The following is a 24476-nucleotide window of genomic DNA, read 5'->3' as shown; positions in this document are numbered from 1 at the left end:
CCAACATCAAGAAAGGTTTTGCTTCTTTTCTCCACACTTGGCACTTGGATTATGTTTGCTTTTGGGTGTTTTTTTCCCCAACACATACAGAAACACAGGGAAGCATGAAGTTGTCTTACAACTGCCAGAGCACAGATAACTTGTGAAGGGTTTAGGCTCACCTAACCCCTACCCAGACTCCATCTCACCTAGAAGCCCTATCTGCAGTCCAGCCCACTGACTTTCCAGGAGTCCTTTCCCTGCAAATGCTTGGAAGCATTAGAAAATTTCCTGATTAGCCTGAATGTGTTCTGGTGGCTCTATTTTAGTTGCTTGGAAGCAGGTGCTCTGGTGCAACAGGCACTTTTCCCTGCGCCAGTGCTGGGGTGCAGTCAAAGCAGAGATGGGCAGGCAACTCACCTCCACCTCCTTCCCCAGGGTGTTTGTGAGGTGTCCTGAGGGACTGTGCTGTGACACCACACAGGAAGGCACATCGCCACTGCTTCAGGACTGATCCCAAGGGCAGCAAGCGCCCAGCAGCTCCTACTCCTTCAGTCTCTATGGCAAAGAAATGTTTGTGGTTTAAATCTCAGGAATATCTAGAGTCTTATATAGTCAGTGTAGACTGAAGGGGTGTTTGAGTTACATGGATAAATCACCCTCTGGAGACCCGCGAAGGTATCTACTTATTTGCACTTGCTAGAAAATGTAGGAATCATCTGGCATCAGAAACTTCATTTTTTCCAAGGCAGCACCTAACTATGACAGTCCAAGTAGATAGACTGGCTTCTACTTTTGGTTAGTAGAGGAACAAATGGTCTTGAAATCTTTTAGCAACAAAAGCCACTTTGTCTTTTGTCATTCTCAGTTCTTTGAAAACTGCCTCAAACTTTCTTTTCTTTTTGTAATTGCTATGCAAACATTTTTGATGTCTGTGCAAAAACATCTGGAAGCTTACAGTGGCATCTGGACATAAATATTAAAATATCGACAAAAACCTGATGTGAATTGGCCATGTGTCTAGCCATAAAAACCACAACTACGAAAACCTGCTCCAAGTCTCTGCCTGCGAAAAGTAGATGCCTTCTCACGTGTTTTTAGTGTGTTTATGAACTCACACTCAGAAAGGGAGCAGTTGGGTTTTGTTTCATTTTGACCACTCTTAATCAGACTAGAAATTCCCTGGCCTGATTGAATGGGTAGGAGCTCTCTGACAAGTTTTTGGTGTTCTTTGTGAAAGTTTTGATTCTGCTTGTGAAACATGTGCTTGGAAGGCTCCTCCTCCTGCCAGACATGGCCTGGATTCGAATTCTTACTATGGAATGCAGTGCCATGGGCAGAGCTATTTGAGAGTAATTGCCATGGGCAGTGGCCCTGTGTTATGAGAACAGCAGTTTTAGTGTACTCAGGTCTTGCTATAGCATTCCCACTAGGGAGATGTGCTGTGAGGAAAGAAACGTGACTCTAAGGTCTATCTCACAAAGGGCAGATGAAGGAAAACAGTAGCCCCTATCCAACTCTCACAATGTCAAAAAAACAAGCTAAAATGGTTATTTATGGAGTCTAGTCCCATGACTTTTGAGCCCCTGAGGTTGGCTGCATTGTGAGTCACTTGTTCAGAAGTGGCAAGGACATGAAGACAACTAAATCTCTTTGCCTTTTAATGAGTATCTGCAGTGTAGATAATCAAAGAGTTTAGAAGCTGGCTGGAGTCAAGCATGTAAATGGGTTTGATAACCCAGGTCTTATTACCTTGATTTTCTCCTGGTAAAAACAGAAATAATAGCTTTCCCCCTGCAGAAGTGAATACATGAATGATTGAGCAGTGCTAGCATATTAGAGATCCTTCATATTTTCCAAAGAGAACTGTAAAACAGTTCAGTGGATATGCATTAAATAAGCAGTGCTGGATCTTCTAAGAGCCATCATTTGCTCTCACCTCATCTTTTTCTCATTCTTGCTGTTTTCTTACTGGTCTCTTAGCTCTGTTTGCTCTGTCACGGCAGACTTCAGTTCTACATGGGCCATTTCCCGAGGTAAGCAGCTCCAGAGAGGAGCCTTCAGCATCGGAGTGAGGGCAAACACAGCGTGCAGGAGCCTCAGTTCTGAGAGCTGAGAGCCACCACGGGACCCTCGAGCAGCCCCCAGACCTTGCCCAGGAGCCGGCAGCTCCGCTGAGGCGAGCAGGGACTCACAGGGGGCGGTCTGGCACCGCCCTTAGCAGGGAAAACCCGCCCTAGGGAGGGCTGGAACAGCGCGGGCAGTTGGCCTCGACGATGATCAGGGGACTGGAGCCCCTCCTGTATGAAGACAGGCTGAGGAAGCTGGGGCTGTTGAGCCTGGAGAAGAGAAGGTTGCGTGGAGACCTCATAGCAGCCTTCCAGTATCTGAAGGGGGCCTGCAAGGATGCTGGGGAGGGACTCTTCATTAGGGACTGTAGTGATAGGACAAGGGGTAATGGGTTCAAACGTAAACAGGGGAAGTTTAGATTGGATACAAGGAAGAAGTTCTTTACTGTAAGGGTGGTGAGGCACTGGAACGGGTTGCCCAGAGAAGCTGTGAATGCTCCATCCCTGGCAGTGTTCAAGGCCGTGTTGACAGAGCCTTGGGTGGCATGGTTTAGTGTGAGGTGTCCCTGCCCATGGCAGGGGGGTTGGACCTAGGTGATCTTAAGGTCCTTTCCAACCCTAACTATTCTATGATGATTCTATTCACCTCATTCTCAGGAGTGGTCTACTGCAAGTCATATATATCCCACCACCTGAGCTGGACTGCTTTTTGGAGCTGGAGTTGGTTTTATAAAGGTATTCCTGTTTCTTTATTTTGTGAAGGCATACATAGTGTTTCATGATGGAAACAGAAACACTGTAAATGGCCACTGCCCCCTTCAGTTGGTAACCCACTGGGATATTCTGGATAGGACCAACTGCAAGGTGAACAAATTGCTCTGAAAGACTCTCAAGAATGGAAACACACAGATGTTTGTATTTGATTTCTACCCTAATATTTGGCGAGGACTCTATAATTTAAATAAAAGGGCTCATTTTTCCCCAATTTAATCTCTTTTAAACAGTGTGGGAGTTATAAACATTATAATAATTTTACCACTTTCATATTTAAAAATATGCCCTCTAAGCATTTACATTCAAGATTTGTTTTTCTTCAGATGTGTAAATAACGCATAGCAATTTGCATCTCATGCATAAATCTTTCTCCTGTTGAATGCAAATTAAAAAATAATAATACTCCAGCCCCCAACCCCTTTCATTTGCCTTTTTGCCACCTCCTCATATTTATGGCAAGTTAGCTGGGTAATTCTTCCAAGGAAAATTTTTGGGATTTTATGTGTGTTTAAAAAATTATCTGGCTGAAGTTTTCTTCCGCTGAGTAACAAGAAGCCTAGAGCTGATTAATACTGTTTCCTTTCCCAGTCCTAATGAACATTATTTCAGGTTTTATGCATCCCAGATGAACCTATTTTAAATAGCGTGTGCGTATGCATGCATGAGTGTTGCTCTTTCTTGGGATTTATCCCAAATGAATTTAGCTTCTCTGTAACTTGTAGGACAATATCAACGCTGGCTTAATCAATTTCAATTTGCTGTTAAACCAGAAATGAAGCATTTATCAGGATGAGCCAGGAAGGGCTGAATGGACACTTCGTGTTGCTGAGTACTCTGCGTAAAATTTGCTCAAGGAAGTTGCTAGAGCTCCACATTTACAAGAAGCTCTTCTCTGGCTTGTACTTCACACTTTGTCTGGGTACTCCCTCAAAGCGTTTTTACTCTACAGGTTTCCGGCACTGGCAACTTCTGTGCCTACTGATCAGTATCATGGGTCTCAACCCACTAAAAATACCTTCTTTGGAAAGTCTTGCTGCCTTCATAAAAATGCAACCAAAATATCTCATTGAATCATCTTCCTCAGCTCAGACCGGCTATGCTATTTATGTCTGTAGAGTCACTTCTGTCTCCCCGGCTGCTTCACACCAAGAGCCAGAGCGAGCCCAGGCAGACATGCCAGGGTGCCAGCAGCAGCAGTGGGAGCTCTCTGGATGGGTGAGAGCCTTCTGCTCTTGTGATGAGCCCTGGCCCTGGGCTGGTGGTGATATGAGGTGTTGCAAACTCCCCAGCTCCTGGAGGCAAGTGTTGCTTTAGTGATCAGCTCTGAATGCAATGGCAAGTGGTGGGTGAGCATTTCTTCTGCTGCCACCTGATCACAGTGATGCTAATTTTAAAGCGGTGAGGAAAAGCAGGGAGGTGATAGCAGGATGGTCCCAGCTGTTCATCCTACGTAGGCGAGCAGCACTTCTATCTGGGAAGGCAGGAGCTCCCATTTCACTGCACAGGCTGGAGGACTGGGGAGAGGAGAGGAAACTTCCCATAGATTCCTGTTTCGCTTCAGAGAAGTGTTTTCAAAGACTCATCCTCTCTTCTCCTCCTGCAGGTTATATTTAATTTTAAGCTCTCTTGGTTGCTGCATTGATAGCTCTTTACCATTTCCACAACAATTAATCAGAGCAAGGTTGATTATGCGTTTGTCTCTGATTGTATAAATCAGGATACTTCCATCTGAAATAAGGAGACCTTTTCTGCCTGAGCACTCTACTGCCCACCCCATCCCATTCCTCCAGCACAGCCAGGCAGCCAGGTATGGCTGGATTAATGTGGGGGCAGTTGCTGCTGCACTGAAATGATGTGAAGGAGGGATGAGGTGAAGGATGAGGCAAGCATTGTGACTTCGGTGGGAGAAGCTGTGAGATGGATGCAGCCACCATTTTAGGGAGCCTGTTACCTGTTTTTGTGCTGCGATATGAGGGGGGGATGTGAGTGGCTGAAGGGCTTTCTCCTGCCTGCCCTGCAGAACAGCCAGTCTCATTACTGTCAGCACTTCTTAAAAAGCTGCTTGAATATTGTATAGGGTAGTGCTCATGTAATATGAACTGAGAAGAAAGAGTAGTTTTGGTTAGAAGAAGCTATTCACGGTCAAGTGAGAGTCCCAAGGAGCTCCAGGTCCCAACTGCTGCTTCTAACAGCTCACGGGCTGCTTCTGTTCCCATTTCACAAGGAACAGCTAGCATGGGAATCTGGGAGAAAATCTTAAGGAGTTTGGGCCTTGCCATGGCCCTGTCTGGGTCACCCTGAGGCAGCTAGGCTCTCAGTGACATCAGTGGTCTTTTTGGGAGAGTATGAGCACAGGAACAGCTGTGAGAATGAGTGACATTTTCTGTGTGTTTGGAGAGGATGATCAAAAGAACAAACTGTAATTGTAGGAGTCCCCAGCGTAGCCAAGCTATAAGTATTAGCTTTGCTGGCTCCTCAGTGTTTGCTCTCTTCCTTGATACTTCACAGCCCATGAATCTGTCTAGAAGATATCTACCATTTTAGAGTAAGGCATGCCTGCAAATCTCAAAGCACTTTAAAAATGCATATTTAAACTCAGCACTCAGGTGGGAGTGAATGCTTCACAAGTTTGTAGTGTGAGATGGGGAAGGGTTAATGTTATTTGCCCAAAGACTTAAGAGGCAAAGCTGAGCAGACAGCAAGGCTGAGGAGTTGCAGTTCTTAATATGCCACTCCAAGCACTTGTTTATATCCCTTTTTTTAAGTTAGTAGCAAATGATAATCCATAGTATTGCCTCTTAGAAAAACAAGTGCAGTACTGCTCTCCAAAGGAACCCAGGTCAGAAATCTTCCTGTTAAACTAGCTAAACCAACAGAAAATATTTGTGAAGGACAGACACATTATGAATCTTTTTCTTTCACCTGCCTAAACACTATGCTATATGTTTCTGTTCAGGTTTTAAACAGAACTGGTGAGTTGGAACTCCAGCTCAGCTTGCAGGGTGTAACATTTGGTTTTGCTGTATCTCTGCTTAGCAGATCACATCCTTAATATACTTTTACTTGTCAGGGAACAGCTCTGAGGGCAGAGAGGAAAGTAGCCAGAGAGAACACATTTCTTTTGCTCATATAGGAGAAGATGAGAGGTAACATGATCTTGACCTCTGAAAGTCAGGGACAGCTCTGATGGTAGGTGACTAGAGCCAGGGCTTCTGATGATCATATAACAACAACAGATGCTGGTGCTGGGCATGAATTAACTCTTTGGAAGGGTTGTGTTCTCCCAGATGACTCTCAATTGCATGGGGTCCTAACCCCTGTAAAGAGAGAATTAACTGGATAAGGGTATTTTGCATTGTTTGTAATTTTTTTTCTTTTTTTAAATAGGAAAAAAGCAAGATGATTCTTAGTAGGCTGACTTGCTAAATTTTTGGGTGGAGAAGCAACAACTCCTTGAGTGAATTACATCTTCAGATGATGTCACAAGGACCATCAGTTCAGGGTTTTATTGCTGTCTAAGTAATGTACTATCTGCTCTTTCCCAGGAATCTAGTTTTATACTGTCGACAAACAGCAGGGGAATGAAAAATGTCATCTGAAAGACATGGTAAACTCACACAAGTAAATGTGGTCATAAACTAGAAGCTAGCTTGTGCATTTACAGATGTTTGTTCTGATCCAGATGCAGCTACCTCACTTCAGAGGTCTCACAGACATAGTGCAGAGGCTGCTTTGCCATGTTATCTGGAGAATTGATGAAGTCGCATGATGCTGTTATTACCATCTCTTTTTTTTTTTTCCTCCCCACTAACACACTAAATAGACCCTCAATATTTTCCTTATATAAATTTATCATGTAGCAATTACTTCAGCTAAGCTCGGTGGAGGTATGTGATTGTAAATGGGAGGTGGCAATCAATGTAATTAGAAAAGGAAAAGATGTGCTTGCAAAACAACCTCTGCGTTACAATATTGCCCATGCTATAAACACCCTACCACGTGGTGCGTCCCTTCTCAGTTATGCAGGGTAAGTCCTGTGTTGATTCAGGCTTGAATTACACAGTAAATCTTGTTTGTGAATTTATAGACTGTCCCTTTGAAGGCAGAATTGTGCCAGCCTATTTATTTAAAGTCCTTTTTTCACTGCAGCAGTATGCTTTTGAGATATAATACCTTATGCACAAAATCCCTGAGTGACAGCAGCTCCACAAGCTCATGATACTTATAATACATTACATATTATCAATAAAATGTTGCAAGACATGTCATAGATCTTATTAATATAACTTTAAATTATGGGTACGAGTTTGACCTATCTGTTGATGGATTAGAAGCAAAGCCTGGATTGTTAAACAGAAGTAAAAGGCTCAGGGCATCATTAAACAAACTGTTTCAAGTAAAATGTCTGTACTTCACTGTAAAAAGTCAAAGCATACCTGAAAAGTTAGCTGACCCCAAGGCAACTTACCAAGTTTAAAGAAAACCAGAAATAGCTTTAAAGTCTTTTTTTTCCCCTTAAAATTACAATTGCCAGTGCCCTTATATTAATTATGATCTAGATTGCTCCCAGACACCTTGACTGCCCTAAAATAGTTTGCTCTGTGTCTCTTCCCATTGCCTAAAGCAAACCCAAGAATATAAGCTCTGAACTGCCAGAAGATCTAGGCAACCAAACCTTTGGCACCGGTGTCGTATAGATTGCCTGCCTGTTGTGTCCCGTTTCTGAGTTGAGATTCATTATGTCAAGACTAGAGAGTACAGTGACAAGGAGGATCCAAAGAGAGATTTAGAAGTGAATCCTCAGACATTCAGGAGTCTGTATTGGCAGATGCAGCTGCAGAACTTAGACCTTAGGTCAAAACAAATCTTTTACAGATTTTATGAGAAATTTCTAGGATGTTTGTGCAGTAGGTAGCTGGTGCATTTAGGTAGCTTGATGAGTTTTAATTAATGGAGTGGCTTTTGTTGTTTTATTTGTGGATCCCTTGCCACATCTGTGTGTTCTCTTTGTGTTGGCACTGTTCTCACTTTGGCAAATGGGAAAAAATTAAGGCAAGTCATTTAAGTGGCTTGCCTTAAATTACACAGAAGAACAAGGATAGGGCCAAGAACAGCTTATAGATGGCCTGTCTCCTTCCTTTCCACTTTATCCTGGAAATATTCCTTTTCTTCTGAGTGTCATTAGGAGTGGCCTTTTATAGGAGGATAAATAAAGCTTCCCTCCTCTCCCTCTCCCTCCCCTCCCCATTTTAACTGGTTTAAACATTGAATTTTATTTTTTAGGGGTAGTGGTGGTGCTTCCTTAGTCTAGTAGAGCTGAGAGGTAGAAGGCAAGAAGCCCAGAAATGACTGCCTTTTTGCATTATTTCTGTAATAGCATTTCTGGATTGAGTACAAAACCATGACTGAGAGAGACCTCTTCCATTGACTTGGGAGGGAATGGAGAGAGACATTTGAAAGAAATGTGTCCAGCTGGTGAGCAAGCTGGCATGCACCACTGACTCGTTAGTAATGTTTATTCTATTAGAGTGGACAGTCTTTTGCTGTTGACGAAAAAGCTAACTCAGTCCACTGCACATTAAATTAAGAGAACACACACATGCACCGTAATCACCCTGAGCACTGATCAGTAATAAGTACCTTTTGGGTAGGGGGTGGAAGAAGATAACCTAAATACTTTGAGGTTAATTATTATTCTCCTGTGCTCAGGAAAATCCTAGCATTTTAACAACCCTTCTGTGCCTGGTGTCCCTTGAGACCTGGAATTGGCAACAACGAAAGAGCATATATCTTTGAACAACAGTGCTATAAGTCATTCTGTGGCTTTGTTTTTGGTTCTGTTTGTTGTTTGTGTTTTGGATTGGTTTGGTTTTTTTAATCTCTCCCAAAGTGATGTAAAAAGCTTTCTTTGATGACTTACAAAAAGTTTTCACTCTTATAGTCTCGTAAGTATAAAGGCAAGCACAAATAGGGGCAGCTTTAGACCTGAACTGGACTTCCCTGACTCTTTCTGTCAACCTTCAAGTTCACTGTGATGAAAACTAATAGCATTTAGTTGTCAAGAAGCCAGAATAATGACATTTTGTGCCATTATTCTAATGTGCTTTTCACTGTGCAATTTCTTTAATTATTTGCATGAGTAATATAATTATGCATTCATGCCAATACAATTCTGATAATTAATTTACATGATGGCAATTTCTTAATGATCTTGATGTCAAAGTTAATATCAACATCTGATAGTTGATCTGTTGGTGCTGACATAAATTTAACTTTTAATGTATTAATGCCAAAACTGACAGCAGCATCAAATTACATTGAAGAAAAATAAACGTCCACCTTTGGTGGAAAAGTCTTGATCTTTACCTGATGTTTATAGGTTCAAATAAAACAAAGGCCCTTAGGCATGATACATGTCAGATTTTTACTTTATCATGCTTTACTTATTTATTTACATCAGTAATATTATTGATGTCTAGTATTTAAGAGATGAAATTATATGATATCATATAAAATACGATGTTTTCTTGCCTTTAGCTTGGTGCATATATTCCATATATTAAAATGGAAAAAATGCATTAATTAACCTTTTATCTTTCTGGTTCTTTAAACATGAACTCTAAAATGCTCTGCAGTGGAGGAATTCAGGACTGGTGACTGAACCTTGTATCTTGGTTTGTGATTTCAGTTTGCACAATGAGGTAAATAATATCAGTGAAATAGACCTTATGTGGAGTCAAATATTAATATCAATAAAACAAGAAACAGAGCAATGAATAATAAGGCTTTAGATCAATATTTTTAGTGCATTTATTCTATATGGGAGTGATGCATGGATGAAGAGATAATTGCATGTGTAACTGTATATATGTACCTATCTTTTTATAGAGGCTCATGCAAATATTACAAGACAATTATCACAGAATAAAACCACATTCTTCAGTGTTTGTTCAGGTGCTCTGAAGATCTCTTTGGAGGTTTATAGGCATTTTTATTTACCAGTTAAATATTTTATTACACCCTAGTATTGAAAAAATGTATGTGAAACAAATTATATCCATAGAATGGTGATGGTTGTTTTCTCTTTAGTTTTTTAATCAAAAGCAAAGCCTCGTTCCATGGCATAGTTGCTAACATAATACTTATTTCAACCCGCTTCAGCCAGTTAAATGAATAGATGAAATGTTAAAAAGCATTGCAAATAAAATTGATCCTGCCATGTATTTCAACCTTTTCCCCAATTGGCTTTTCATCAAAGATATCCACTGAGGGAGTGTACATTTCATTTTTTATAGTGAGGAGACAATTATACAGCCCAATTAGACCTTCCATTGCTGGACAATAAAGAGCTGCTAATGCAAACCCAGATCATTTGCCTCTAAAATGCACTTACTACCTTTCCTTCTTCAATGTCCACAAGCAGGCTGTCTGTCCCTACCTGCTGAAGAAGCAGCCTGCATGTCTGATTGCTTTTATCCTGTCTTATCCTCACTCTTAAAAACATGAGGACACATATATGCTTGAAACCAGCCCCTCAAAATTCAGACGTGTTGGGGTGATCTTTTGCCATGTGCATCCTGTGGAGAGGATCATTGTGCTACCCAGAGACAGCTTTTGTTGAACGATTTTATGAGTCCCTCTGGTGATGGTGAAGGTGCAAAGAGATGGTACAAGGAGACCAAGGTAAATGGGCTGCCTTTTAAATGGCTGCTTAATACAATTTACAATGAAAAGCCAACTTTGGCCCTAATGTACAGCTGTCTGAAGGCACGTAAAGTATGCAGCTGCAGAGCAGACTTTGGACACAAGCACATCTTATCTGCTGGTGGCAGCACAGCTGCTGCTCCCCCTTTCCTGCACCACTTACTGCTTGCTGCTGCCGAGCCAGCACCTGAAATGCAGCACCTGGCAGCTGGTATGGAGAAGGACCCAATGGCAGGGGCTTAGGTCCTGAGGAGATGAGAAGGGGAAGGGATAGAAGAAGCTGCAGTCAAGGACAGGTGTGCGAACAGGAGGCACCTCTGGTGGGAAGAAATTGCCCCATGTAAGAGGCCTTCCAGTAATGAAAACAGATGATGTGAGCAAATCCAACTAGCTATGTGTGATACTTGCACCTTCAGAAATGCCCGTGCATGTGCCGTCTGTGGATGCACACCATCCATATGACCTTGGCCCCTTCCTCCTCCTTTGCTTTTGGAGAGCATGCTAGGAGGTAATGGTCTGGTGCTTAATTCCTCACACATACATCAGGGGAGTTGTACTTTGGAAGAAGCCTGTGGGTTGAGAGGGGCTTTGCTCAGAATTTTAAGCTGTCCTATGCAGTATACCATGAATGTAGCTGTGTAGCTGCACAGCTGCACACTCCTGTAAATGCAGTGCTCTGGTGGAGTGCAGGAGAAGACCGTGGATGAGAGGAGATAGCTGAGAGCCCTTGGACTCCAACTACCCTTTGTCACATATGTCGTAGCATATCCAGATGTTTAGACATAATCTGAGTCCACTGTAACCTTTTGTCTGAAAGGACCATTGGGCTGAAGCAGGTAATAGACATACAAGTGAGGACAGTGAGAGAGGAGGTTGGAAAACAATCTATGTATTTTTTTGTTATGCAGGTTTTATCAAATGCACTTCCTCCTCACACGTTTGTCTGTGGTGAAGATCTGGAGGTGCTTTACCAGAATAACTTCGTTTAGAGCCTGGTTTTGGGATAAAAGAGAAAAAAAAAGAAGTTTCTTTCTGTGTAGCAGTACCCTGTATTAATTAAAATTATTTTAATAATACATTTTAAAAATAATAGCATTTCACATTATAAGATTTTGAGAAAAGGGTGGAATACTAGTTGACTGGCCTTCTTCCTTGGTCTGCAGAAGGCATGGATTTTATCTGCTCAAGTTTCCTTTGGAAATATGTTAGTCAAGAACACATCCTGGGTTTAAAAACAGCTGCTCAACAAGAAATAGCAGTGTAAATGTTATCTTTATTCCAGGTGAGTAGAAAATCTCTTAAAAGCATTTCTGAGGAATGTTAGCTTTGTGGGTTGATTTTTGGAAGGTGTAAGAAAAATGACTGATTGTGGTTTGCACACTGAGTGACTCTCCCCCACAACCCAAATGGCTTTCTTGTGTGTGGCATTTCAGAAACCCTTTTTTTTTTTTTTTTTTTGCTTCCAAGCATGTGGAATGCCTGTGAAGAAAATATTGTTTTGGTGCAGGGCTTGTCATGAGTTGCACACAACATGCCTGAAATGAAGCGTAGGAGCTAGCATTACTAATGAAAATATGTTTAACATTGAAACTAAATGTCCCACAGAAAAGAAAGACATTAATTTCTTTCCTCCCCAGAATGCATACTGGAGTTTACATTGCTTTAGATCTGTCCCAGAGAACTTAGCCTCTGAGTCAAAAACTGCTCCCTGTGCCTCACATAAACACCCACACCCAGGCATCTCATACTATCTTCCATTTATTCAGTCTGCCAATTATTTGCTACACCCAGTTATCGTGGACTATCTTAAATTAGCTCCCCAGTGACTCAAACATTTATTAACTGCTCAGGTGCCAGGAGTTCAGCATGTGATAAAAGCTCTGGACCCTAGGATGCTGCAATAGAGGTTGTTTAGGACACAAATAGTGGTCTTCCTGTGCTCTGAAGTGTGGCAGAGACAGCAGGCTACCACCAGGGCATGGGATGTCACAGCCACCCAGAGGTCTCTGGCTGCTTTGGCCGTGGGGCTGTTGGCAGAGACAGGCTTGGTACCTAGATGATCATAGATTTTTCTCCATGATTTTGGAGAATGAGTCCCACTGAAGACAGCAGATCCCTTGTCCATCTCCTCTTGGCCATGCTGGCCAGCTCTGCCTCCCAAAGCAGGGGGACTTGTCTCATCCCCTCCACCATGAAAATGTGGAATGCTACGCAGGAGGTGGGATGCACCTTATTAACAGTGAGTCATGAAGCCTGAGGGAGGTGGCCACGGTCCACTCACTACTCACTTTCTTTAATCAATTGCAGGCTCAGAGGTGTGACTATGGATATGATCTAACTGCTCTGGTTCCTAGCGCAGGCCTCAGGCACAGGCACTGATTTCTGCAAAGGCAGTAATTAGTCAGTAGGCAGCCTAACTACTAAGTACAGTGCTCATTTTTTCTCTCCTTGACGGCTGGTTATTAACACAAAAAAAAAACCCTTTCACTTTTAAAGTCTTTGTTCCCTCCATCTTCCACCACTACATTACCTTTGCATAAACCATGCTGAACTACATTACGTTGTGGCTGGGGTTATGGAACCTCTTTAAGATGACATTTGACAACTGATCCAGGAGTCTTTGACTGGATGAAGACTGGAAATGGTGTGTTTTGATGGAGGCAGTTCCCATTGCATGCACTGCTGCACACTGAGCTGGGAAAAAGTTTTGCAGAACCTCCACATCATGTTACGTGGCAGCTTTCTAACAACAGGAAAATTATTTCCTCTGGTACTTGTTGTTGAACGGGGATTGATTATGCTGAGTCCTGTAACTGTTTGGATGTCTTAAGCCTGCAGACTGCAAAGAGCTTTCACTGTAACTGAACAGTCACTAATGTCCATTTATTCCACTGTCTTTGTCACACAAAGCTTTCAGTCACACAGTTTACTGACTAATTGTACCGAGCAATGTGGTTTTAATACGATGTCTATTTACAGTCTGTAATACTGGAATACATAAAACCTTAAAAAATATGCTATATTTGACTCCTAAATCATATGATTTTACAAGGGGTTGTGTATATTTTTGCATCCACTTTATACTTACACACATACAGTATTTCCAATTGTTTGCATATGTTAGAATCTCTTGCATTTAAATAGCTCATTATGCAAATATTTACAAAATACATCGATATTTATTTTTACTGTACCCTCTATTCCATCACTGAGCTGAGATTTAACATCTAAACATTGTCTGTAGTCGCACGTGCAGTAATGAATTATGAGTAATTATGTACTACGTACAATTATACAACAAAAATTACAGATTCAAAAAATATTAAAGCGTCAAAACCAAGCACTCTAATTTATGGGGCATCAGAGATAAGGTGCAATCCTAGTTCAACCCCCAACTATGCATATGTGCCTTGTAACATGGCTTTTACTAACCACACTCTGGTTGTCCCCCCGCTGCCTTCAACTGCTATGGGTGCGTGATCATGCTGCAGGCCAAGGCTTCAAGCTCTGTCCAAGCCTTGGGATCAGACCAAGGCCAAATTTGCAGTGTTTCCCAGGCAAGAACTTTCCCTGGATTTGGTCACCTAAGCAACTGACCTGGCTCAGCGAGCATGTTTTGATTTTCCCACCCCAACAGCAAGAGCTTGCAGCAAGAGAATGCCCTGCACTAATTCACTTCTCAGTCTAGATCCATACACAGAGCAGGACTAATTTTGCATTTGAGACATTTGAAAGAGCACTGTGTTCTTGTATAATCAAAGACAGAGAGCTTGAAGTACATTTTGTTGAAAGGTTTTTTTGACCGGAATATCTTCCACCAGGAAATGCTGCTTTGTCAGAATTGAAATGTTTTGTAGGAACACTTTGTTGGTGCTGATATTTTTGAGAAAAAAAGATATGAGCCATTCAAAATCTGAAGAAAACATTTCTCCCTGCCGGTTGTTTCACTGTATACCTCATTTCTTTTCTTTTGTTTCAGAGCATACATTATTTATATTTACTATTCAAGGGTTAAATATTATCAAATCACCTGCACAATGATGTTGAAATGTTTCCATCCTGTTAATTAAGACATTGAATAATTTGATTATTGGAAGACTTCAATAGGTTTGGTTTTTAACAGGTATGTTTTTTAATGGCCTTTGTGCATGCACAATGCTTTCCTATATTTAAAAAAAGCAAGAAAATCACAGAAACTTAATTTCATCAGAATTTATAACTAGTGTGAGGATGGCACCCCATCTAAGAAAACATAAAAAGAGTCAGTTCAAGGGGATAAAGTTTTCACAAATTATAAGCAGACAAATTGAATCTGCGGATTAAGTTGAGTGATCTCAATAATAGATGGCATACTTTGTTCCATCTATTACATTGCAAACAATTTGTCCCTGGAAGTTATACTGAAGACAGTAACTGTATTTTTTTAATAATACAATTTATAGAGAATTTGTAACACAAGGAGAGAATATTTGAAGCCAGGTTTTTTTTAGTGTTAACTGAATCAGTGGTGAATATAAAATACACAACTGTCTACAGGCAAAAATTATTCCCTAAGCTAATTCATAGCCATATGCATCCTGCCTTTTAATAACAATATGCATCTTGCTTTTTAATAGAAAGCAGACTAAAGAGAAGTGTTTTTAAAGTGCAGGCAGGTTGGACTACATTCATAAGATTTGGATAAAGATTTCTCAGGATGCTAAAATGAATTTGATCCCAAATTTTATTTCCAGTTCACAAAACACAACTTCCTGGGGTGTATATGTTAGTTGACTTGTAGCTCAGCACATTCTGGCTTTGGAAAAAGATAAAGCAAAACAGTAACGAAGAAGACTCTTACATAAACAAGCTTCAGGAAATATTAAGAATTGCATTTGGGAAGGCATCAAGCCAAGCATTTCTACATCCTCAGCTTGCTTTGCTCTAAACTGAAGACTCTCATTCTGTTTCCTGATCCTCTCTCCCATGACTGGGTTAGATCTCCCATCACACAAGCTCTGTTTCAGGTAGGAAGCAGAATGCCTTTAAAAAAGAAAAAGGAAAGTAAAATAACAGACACACCTGTGCATTTAAAATGTGACTTCCACTCACCCCCTGCCATATTGCTACAGAAATATTGTGTTTATTTATATATAAATAAATACACTTTTTTATCACTGCAACTTGTAAATAGGAAATGAAGTCACAATCCTCAAAATTATAATGGCAGGCACACAAAGACACAGTTACTGGCACGGAATTCAATTAACAGATAGCAATCACCCTTGGGTGACTGTGTGAGGTGGAAATATACAGGCATGCTAATAACTAATATCTTAAAGCCAAGGCGTTTATCAGCCAGCAGCCAGACATGGGCATAAGTGTGGGCAGGCAGCAGTGCTCTGGGATATTTAATAAAACCTGCTCTCTTCATTTGAGGATTTGTGTTTAATCATTTGGTAGCATTTTAGAAACATCCAGGCTGGGAAGCTTCTTAAATGGAACTGCTTAGGTCAGAAAATGTAGAGAGTTATTTACTGATACTAAAACAGCTAAAGGAACAGAGTGGATTCTAGGTAATATTAACAAAATTCTTTGTTGCCATCTTTTTGACCTTTTGAGTTTCTGGGGTATGCCTGCTATGTGAATCACAGCCTTATCTGGGGAAACATGCAGAAGGTGTTCATTAGAACTGCAAAAGCAAATGATTGAACTGCTGTTTAAAATAAAATTTTTAACTCTTTTTTTGCTTGGTTGAATGCCTAAAGCTAAAATAGTTTTCTTCTAGGCTGCTTGAACTTTAATTTGCATTGCATTTTGGTCTTTCAAAGCCTTCAGGCAGGCCAAGGTTTGTCATCCTCTGAAAGATGTTCAATTTAAACTTCCTCATCAGGGCTCTCTTTGTGCCACAGCAGCCAGGTGAATTCGCAGGGCTGTTTTGCATGGTTAAATACCACTGCTTGGAGGAAAGGCAAACTCAGAAGACAAGTCATGGGTTTCTTTAAAGGAAGGCAGTTCGATTTAGTAAGATGCTTGTTAAGAGCTTTATGCAGAAGAAATGTGAGGCATGGTATTAGTACATTCTTGGGTAACTCTCTAGGATTAAAGCTTTCATCAAATGAAAGCAGTTTGGAGCAAGGCAAATGGAGGTCAGCCAGCCTAGTCCTGGGACATACAGGAAGCAGCATATGTCAGCCATTACCAAGACAGGACGGAAGCTTTTGGCTATGAAGCCCATGGTGTTGCCAATAGATGCTCTCACTGCTTTTGGTTTTGCCTCTGTTCTGAGTAAGCAGTCATGCCTTTTGTGCTTGCCAGCTCTGCCCCTAAAACTGGGCTGGTGGCAGCAGGAGGTATCCAGTGCTTCAGAGCACCCTTCTGAGCATGCTGCACATTGTCCCTCTCATTGGTGTGGCTGTCTGCTTTGCTTTGGATCAAACATTTCTGATGTCCACGTGGGCTGTGGTGCTCACCAACAGCTACATAGCAGCTAAAGCAATGGGGTGATTGTCCAGCTCTCAGAGTCTTACTAATTTTGGTTTGCTAAGGGAATCAGCAAAGGCAAAGGTGGGCTGAAGCAAACGCTAAAGACGGACTGTGGACATGCTACAGGGAACCTCTAGCAGGTACTCTCAGTACCTGTTTCTTTACCCTGGGGTATTCATGTGATCTACAAATCAGTGGCCAAAGCCCCCTCTCCCAGCGATTTGCCACACTGCTGGCATTCAGCCCAGCCTGGGCTGTGCTCAGGAAGCTGTAAAGTGGCTCTGAATAGCTGCTGTGAAGCCGTCCCTGCATTACTCCTGTCACAAAGAGTTTTCAGTGCCCGCCTTGCTAATGGATGAGTTTCTCTTATACAAAGTGCCGAACAATGTGGTGATACATTCAGGTTTTATTAGTGTGAGTTTAGCATGGCCACATTATTCATAATGGAAACAGCACAAGAGAACTGCATTGTTCAGCCCAAACCATAAATCCTGTAAACCACGCAGTGCTGTCGGATGGTGTGTTTTCACCACTTATTTTGCAGGAAAGCTATTTGTATTCCCTCTGTATGTAAACCCAAGCTGTCTTAATATTGCAAGCCCAAACTGTGTTGGTGGAGGTAATAACAACAAAAAATTACAACCAGTACATTTTAGGAAACTCAGTCATAACTCTGTGATACCAAGGCTCAGTACCTGCTGTCATGTGAGAGGGGAGCGATGCTGTGGTAGGGTGGCATGGGGCTGAGCCCCTGTGTGCTGCTGGAGTGGGGGGCTCAGCCTGTACCCACCTGAGAGCTATGGCAGTGGAGCCTTGTGGTTACTTGAGGTCTGAACATTGATCTCCTTTGCTGTGAAGTGTGAATGTGTGGGTCTCCATGTATATGGGACAAGGAGGTACTTTGTGCTTCTGCTTGCTTGGTTTCCGTTTACATAGAGCAGCTGCAATAACGGGACATGTGAAGTATGCTCAGTGGAGATACATCAGTGGGCAGAGCACAGGTAAGTTGGTCAAAAATTCAAAACAATTGTAATTTACTGTAAGGAGGACATATCACCTGCCTGACATAAATCAGGCTTTGCAGGTGAGGGAAGCAGTTCAAACTGTATGTCGATTTGCTGCCATGCTTTCCTATGGAGACTGTCACCCAAGAAGCCATCCTGAGTTCACAGTGAGAGCAAGCAGCTGCTCAGGAGGACCTGGGCTGAAGCAACTGCTTTCCTTCACCTAGGCATCAGGTGACTGCTAGAGAGATGAAGCTGACTTTTGTGTGCTTCTGCACCAACCTAGTGACCCAGAAGTGAAGGGCTACACAAGCTATTACCAGTCTTTTCATCTACCACCTCTTGCCAGACTCCTGTCCCTGCTCCAGCATCTTCTGCAGTGCCTGGAAGCCAGGCAGTGGCTGCCCCCACACCACCCACAGCCAGAGCACTCTTTCTGTGGTACCACACAGCACCCAGTAAAGGAAATGTTCATTAAGAGCTGTGAACACTCTAGACGGTGTTACTACCTGACCCAATGGCTCAGGGGAATTACAGAGTGGACTTTTGCTACTTCTGCAGGAAACACTGCCTGAGCTTGTGGAGAACCTCCTGTTCTCTCCTGCATCTGACCCTTTTGGGTGCAACCATTACAACAATTAACCCTGAGCTGAGAGAGGATCCTCTGATTTTCCAAGCCTTACATGTGAAGCATGTAAGCCTCTGCACTCCTCCACGTACTTTGTTCACTGTTGGTATTAACACTGGAAATGCTGACAGCAGCTACTAAAGGTTCAGTGTGTTTGTAGAAAACCAAAGGCATGATGCTCCCTTCTCCCTCTCCTCTCAGTGTTTCAGGGAGAAAATGCCCCCTGGATAGATGCAGAGTATAAGTTAACATTTCTCTCAGAACATGTGCACTTATGCAAAAGGCTGAAAGGATACCTTTTACTATCCTAGTACAGTGCTGCTCCTCTTCATTCACTGCTTGGAAGAGCGTCTGAGGCTTCGGCAGCATTGGTTATTATGCAGGGCATGTGTTTTAAAACGTTAAGTACCTTGATTGTCTCTCTCATAGCTAGTGCTGTCAGCAGTTTGCGCAGAGCTTTTATGTGTCTTTTTCCTCCCTGAGATACCTGTGTTCAGTTCAGAACTGATTCTGCTTCTGAAGCAATTCATTAAACATCTTCAGTGCTCCACTTCTGTGAAGAGGTCAATTTGTTTTTTCTGCCTAGAGATGCAAAACTCTGAGCTTCAGTTGTAAATGCAAGTACTAGATGCATTTCTCGCTGTTTTACTTGTGCTTCCCTCCAGTCTATCCTCTCTAGTGATCCCTTCCTTTAACATAGGCATTTATTATTCATGAAATGTGGAGACTGATGCTACTGTATCAGTCGAGGGCAGGTGCAGTTGGGTAGCCTGGCATGCACACACTGCTCCATTCACCCTCTTCTAGAGGAGACATTTTTTAAAGGAGAGAAAGTAGCTGTTTCTTTCTCCTGTGTTCCTTTGTCCTCCTCACAAGTTACTAGCATGGTGGTGGGCTGGTACGTGCTCATGGGATAAGGTTCCTGGAGCACCACTGGCCTGAAGGTGATTCCTAATGCAGTTCATGCACAGGCTGCTGGATTCATGCACAGGTTGGGAGTCTCTGGCTTTTGGTCCTCTCTGAGGTGGCTTCTCTGGTAGTTAAAAATGGGACTCTGGGAACGCATCCTGTCCCCAAAAGCAATTTGGTAAGGTTTTTTCCTGCTGTACTGCTTGAAAAGTGGATTCATCCATAAGTCTTCAGGTAGTTGTTACCTATATATCTCCAACCTCCCAGGTCCAAATGCCCCTCTGTCCAATACGATAGTTGTTTTGGGGCATTGTTACATTATTTTTGTTTGGGGTTGTTTGTTTTAATCCAGTTATTTCTAATATGTAAAATGATATGGTTCATATCTGCACATACCAGTTATAATAGGCTTATTATTAAAACACAGGTTTTGGGACGAAGATAGACCAAAAGTTAACCTTGCCTTGACCTTGTGAGGTTCCTAGGTAAACAGGATTTTTTACTTTCTTCCATAATTCTTACCATTCACTTTTATTTTACTGTTGCAGCTAGGAATATGGCTCAGGGTGTTTGGCTAGACCACCAGCTCTGGAGGGAACAGGTTTGCTGACATAAAAATTGGTAGGTCTTCTTAAAGTTATCCTTAGGTCTTTGGTAAATATTTAGTGCCTAGGTCTGGAACAGCAGATTAGGAAGTAAATGGAACCATTTATACTGGAATATCAGACATATTATTTAAACTGTTATCCAAAGACAAGTATGGGCATATGGGATTATTTTCTCTTAACAGTGATTTCTTTGGTTATATTCTTACTGTACTTCTTGCAGTAGTTACAGCTTTTTTATTTTTTTTTTCAAGGTTTTTATGTAATGTAAGTGATTAAATATGATTTTCTGGGCTGTATTTTGCATACGATATGGTTTCTGTTTGGAAAACTGGTTTCTTTTTTCTTTTTTTCCACTTTTTTAAAGGCAAAGTCAGACTGGTTATTTAAGAAGCAAAACTGATTGCAAAAAGTAGCTAGAGAGCATAAATCAGTGGGGTCTTCAGGAGCAACAGACAGAGCTAGCAGCTTGTGAAAACTTTGCAATTATATTCCCCTCAATATAATAGTATTTTCGTTCTTTCTTTTATCGTAGGAAGGATCTTCAGAAATCACTAAAAATGCCCAATTCTCAAGGATGCTGATCAACTCATTATTCTTTGTTTTGATTCACATGAAATATTTTCAGCCTGTGGTTCATTTCCAAAAAACAAAACCAAAAAACTTGAACAGTAAGTGGTGCCTCACATCTCCTGTTGGAAAAGATTTCAAAAGCTCGTAAAATGTCTCCAGCTCATACAATATATCATGTCATATTAATTTATGGTAGTCAATGAACAGTAGGAAATGGTGGAGGAGAGAGATGGAGAGCCTGCAATATTCGGCTTTATTCAGAACCGTATATCAGAGGGCTTTTTTTTTTCCTTTACACACAACTCAGGCACAGCATCTCCTCTTCCTTGCTTCAGGAAAAAAAGAGAAAGAAAGAAAAAATCCTCATATTTGTATTATATTATGTTCTCTAAGTCACAAATTCCCTCTGCCAACTATCTGTGGGTGTGCAGCCCTTCCTCGGGAACATGCTGTATCTTCTGAGTTCCTGTGTTTGCGATATCACAGTGCTTTTGCTCTGCAAAGCCATGAATGGGGCCATTATGAGGGGCAGCTAGATAATTAAGATTCTGAGAGGGGTAGGCTGCTAAAAGCGTGTTTAGTGAGGAAATTACAAGGCCAATAAAAAAAAATGTCTTTGCAAGTTCCGATTGTATTCTTTGCTTCTGTGGGTCTAATTTTTCAAGGTCTGGCTGGATCATGTTGAGGTTTTCTTTCATCCCTTTTTTTTCTTTCCACAACAGGAGCTGAGGCTAGAATCTAAGTCCAAGTTAATGAAGCTGCCTCAAAGTTGAGGAGGGAGAGAATAAACCACAGCTCTGAGGCACAGACCACTGGAGATTCCTCTTTCAAACCCTGCCTCTGCCGCTCACTGGAGTTATTTGATTTGGGAACAAGATAAGAATTCACAATATCTGATTTGTAGAAATAACCCGGAGGAAGGAGAAGCAGTCAAAAATACTAATTTCAGATATAATTTTTGTCTCTCAGTTTCCTAATACTCTTTTTCAGCATTAATAGCATTAACCAAATATAAAGCTCAGACTTGGAGGAAGTTGTGCACCGAGAGTAACAAATGCATCTCCAAATAGCCCACAGTTCAGCACTTCTTATTCTGTCAATACTCTGTGACCAGGGAAGGTTTGGAGCATAATTCTCTCCTACTTATTCATTTTCTCACTTTCTTTTTATTTTTTTCTTCCCCGATAAGAAATACACCTGGCAATTCATTGCTGATTTCCCAGGAGTGTTATTCATGCCACTTTATTTATGTATTTATTATTCAAGTGCAAACTACTGAAGTTCCTTTTGGTAACCTGCAAATCAGGTTTTATGGGGCTTCCCATCACACCAAGTGCTGTAGAGCCAAATGCAGGCATTGCGGTTGCTATTACCCCATAGTGAGGGACTGTAAGCCTGCTTGATGCTCAGGACTGCCCAGGCCTTGCCTAGCTTTGGGAGAGAAAAGTAGTCAGCAACCTTAAATTAAGCAAAGTCTCTGCTATAAATGCCCAGCTGTGGCAGTGGAATAGCTTGTCCTCTTTCTTCAGTGTTGGTAATGTATCATTGGCAGGCAATGGGCTTGCATTTATGGCTGACTCTTTCACATGCTTAGACTTCAGGCTTCAGATTTGAAGTCAGAGTGGTCTGTGAGACCACAGTTGACTGAAGTCAGGGTGGTCTGTGAGAAGGCAAGGCCACTGTGCCATTTATCCATTATCCTGCTTCCCTCCATGGGTGGTGATGCAGCCAGGTATTTCAGTGCCTCTCTTGATGCTGAGCCCCTACAGCCAAGGGGGACCAGGAGGCAGAGTCTCTCATCACTGGACAACTCAAGGAAGGTTTGTGGGGTGGGTATGTGTCCTGCAGGTAATGGCTTGGGTGAAACCACACTTCCCAAGCCAGACACATGGTGGGTATTGCCTGTGGTGACCATAGCCATGCTCTTTCTCTGAAACATAAGACATCCTTCCCCCTTCAGAGGTTCAGATGCATGTGCCGCCTGTTGTCACACACTCAGAATTTGGGCTTCAAGTTTTATGTTGATTATAGTTATTTATTAAGATTGCATTTTAATAATTTTCCTTGGCATCTTGTTCTGCATGCCTTCACAAGGATTTAATTGTCTTCAACAGACCATTTGATACAACTGTGTTTTAGCTTGTTAGTGTAATAATTTATTGTGTTAAAGTGTCAGAACTGCAACTTGGAGAAACCTACAATAAGGCTGATAAGAAAGGGACAAAGTCAACTTGGAATGTGGTCAATTGCGAAATAAAATTGTCTCAATTATATCCTTTGTTTCTATGCTCCCTTCTTCCTATTGTTACTTTTTCACCAATATTTCTGAAGATTTATGCACATCCATGTTACACATTCCTTTGTTACTGTGAAAAACCTACACAAATGAGGTTCATTGATTACACAGAGGAAGAAGTGAAATTCCTGTCAAATGCTTTAAAAAATCCAATCAAAAGAGTTGTCATTTTTCTTTAGTGGTTTATTATTTTTCCTTTCACAACAAAGGATTAAAAGGTAATTTTGATATTGCTGTGTTCCTTTGCAAGCTATATTGGTTTCCGTATGGTAGGAATCTCAGTGAGAATATGCTGATTTACGGTAGCAAAGTCCTAATTGCTTATTTGAATGCCATCTTGCTGTGTTATCTTACAGATAACATAAAGACATTATTTATAGAGACATAATGTTCCTGTGTTTTTCATGTGACCGTGTCTCATCTGCAAAGTTCAAATTTCATTGCCATTCCAGGAAAAGTTACTGGTGAGAAAAGTTTGAACTTTAAATGGATTTTCAATTTTGAATAGGACCCATTTTTTTATGTGTTGAAAACCAGGCTTAGATCCAAACACTTCTGAAACTTCAGATTCAAATTTGGATCTAGACTGAATCGTGCAACTTAAATCTATTTCTGATATAGAGGTAATTCAGTGAGCAGAGTGTACATGCACATGCAGATGCATGCATGCACACATATAGACACAACACGTGTGTATTGATGCATAATCCCACAAATGCATGCTTCAGGGTTGTACTTGTAAATAATAAGTGATTTATTTATCTTCAGGTAGAATACCATCAGTGTTGACTATATTTCCTAAAAAAAAATTCAAATTTGAAAATAATTTCTTGAGTAGCTAAAGAAGTCACTGGTGAAAAAAACCCAAAAGAATCAACTGTGTTTTTTAAAAAAAATACCTTTTATTGCCATATGCTAGATTTTAGACATGTCTAAATCACTTTTACATAACTAAGGTATTTTTAAATGTTTAGTAGTTCCTTACCATTGTTCTGTACTGATATCAATATAAAGCTTTGGTTTGAGGAGAACCATAATAAAAAGGAGGACTCTTTTTAGGTAGCTAATGCAAGGTAAATGATTCAAATGTTGGAAATGTAAAGCAGTGATTGGCAGGAGGCGGGAAAGCATGTTGTGTGGAATAGGTAGGGAATCAAAACATGGAAATGAAGTAGACATAGAAACGTTCTGGTTATTTTGGAGAAAATCACTCTCTGATGTTTGGTTTTGCAGAAACAAAGACAGGGTGGCCTGCATTTGAGTCCTGTTTTACCAGCAAATCCAGTGTTCAGGATCGTTTGCATAACCAGTTCCAGCTTTGGCTCACGTCTGTTCTGAATATGCAGTTTGGGTATTTTTCAGTTCCCTCTGGGCTGGCAGAGAAAAAGATATGTAGCACAGACAACTGAAGGAGGTGATTTGTTTAACTTCTGCTAGCTTGTATGGATCCCTGTCCCTGAGGGGAGCAAT

General features: G+C 41.4%; 1 long non-coding RNA gene across 1 annotated transcript; it reads left to right on the top strand.

The window, feature by feature from the left end:
• Window positions 1-200: 200 nt before the first annotated feature.
• Window positions 201-20620, top strand: LOC133278533 (uncharacterized). Its single transcript, XR_009746586.1, has 3 exons — window positions 201-657; window positions 20081-20153; window positions 20505-20620. It is a non-coding gene; the product is annotated as an uncharacterized LOC133278533 (long non-coding RNA).
• The last annotated feature ends 3856 nt before the right edge of the window (window positions 20621-24476 follow it).

Source organism: Pezoporus flaviventris, unplaced genomic scaffold (assembly GCF_033815535.1).
Source record: "Pezoporus flaviventris isolate CSIRO_AGI_PZ_B2104156 unplaced genomic scaffold, CSIRO_AGI_Pfla_v1 ptg000066l, whole genome shotgun sequence".
In the NCBI taxonomy this organism is placed as follows: domain Eukaryota; kingdom Metazoa; phylum Chordata; class Aves; order Psittaciformes; family Psittacidae; genus Pezoporus; species Pezoporus flaviventris.
Note: the sequence above shows the minus strand (reverse complement) of the source record. Positions and strands in the feature narration are given on the sequence as shown.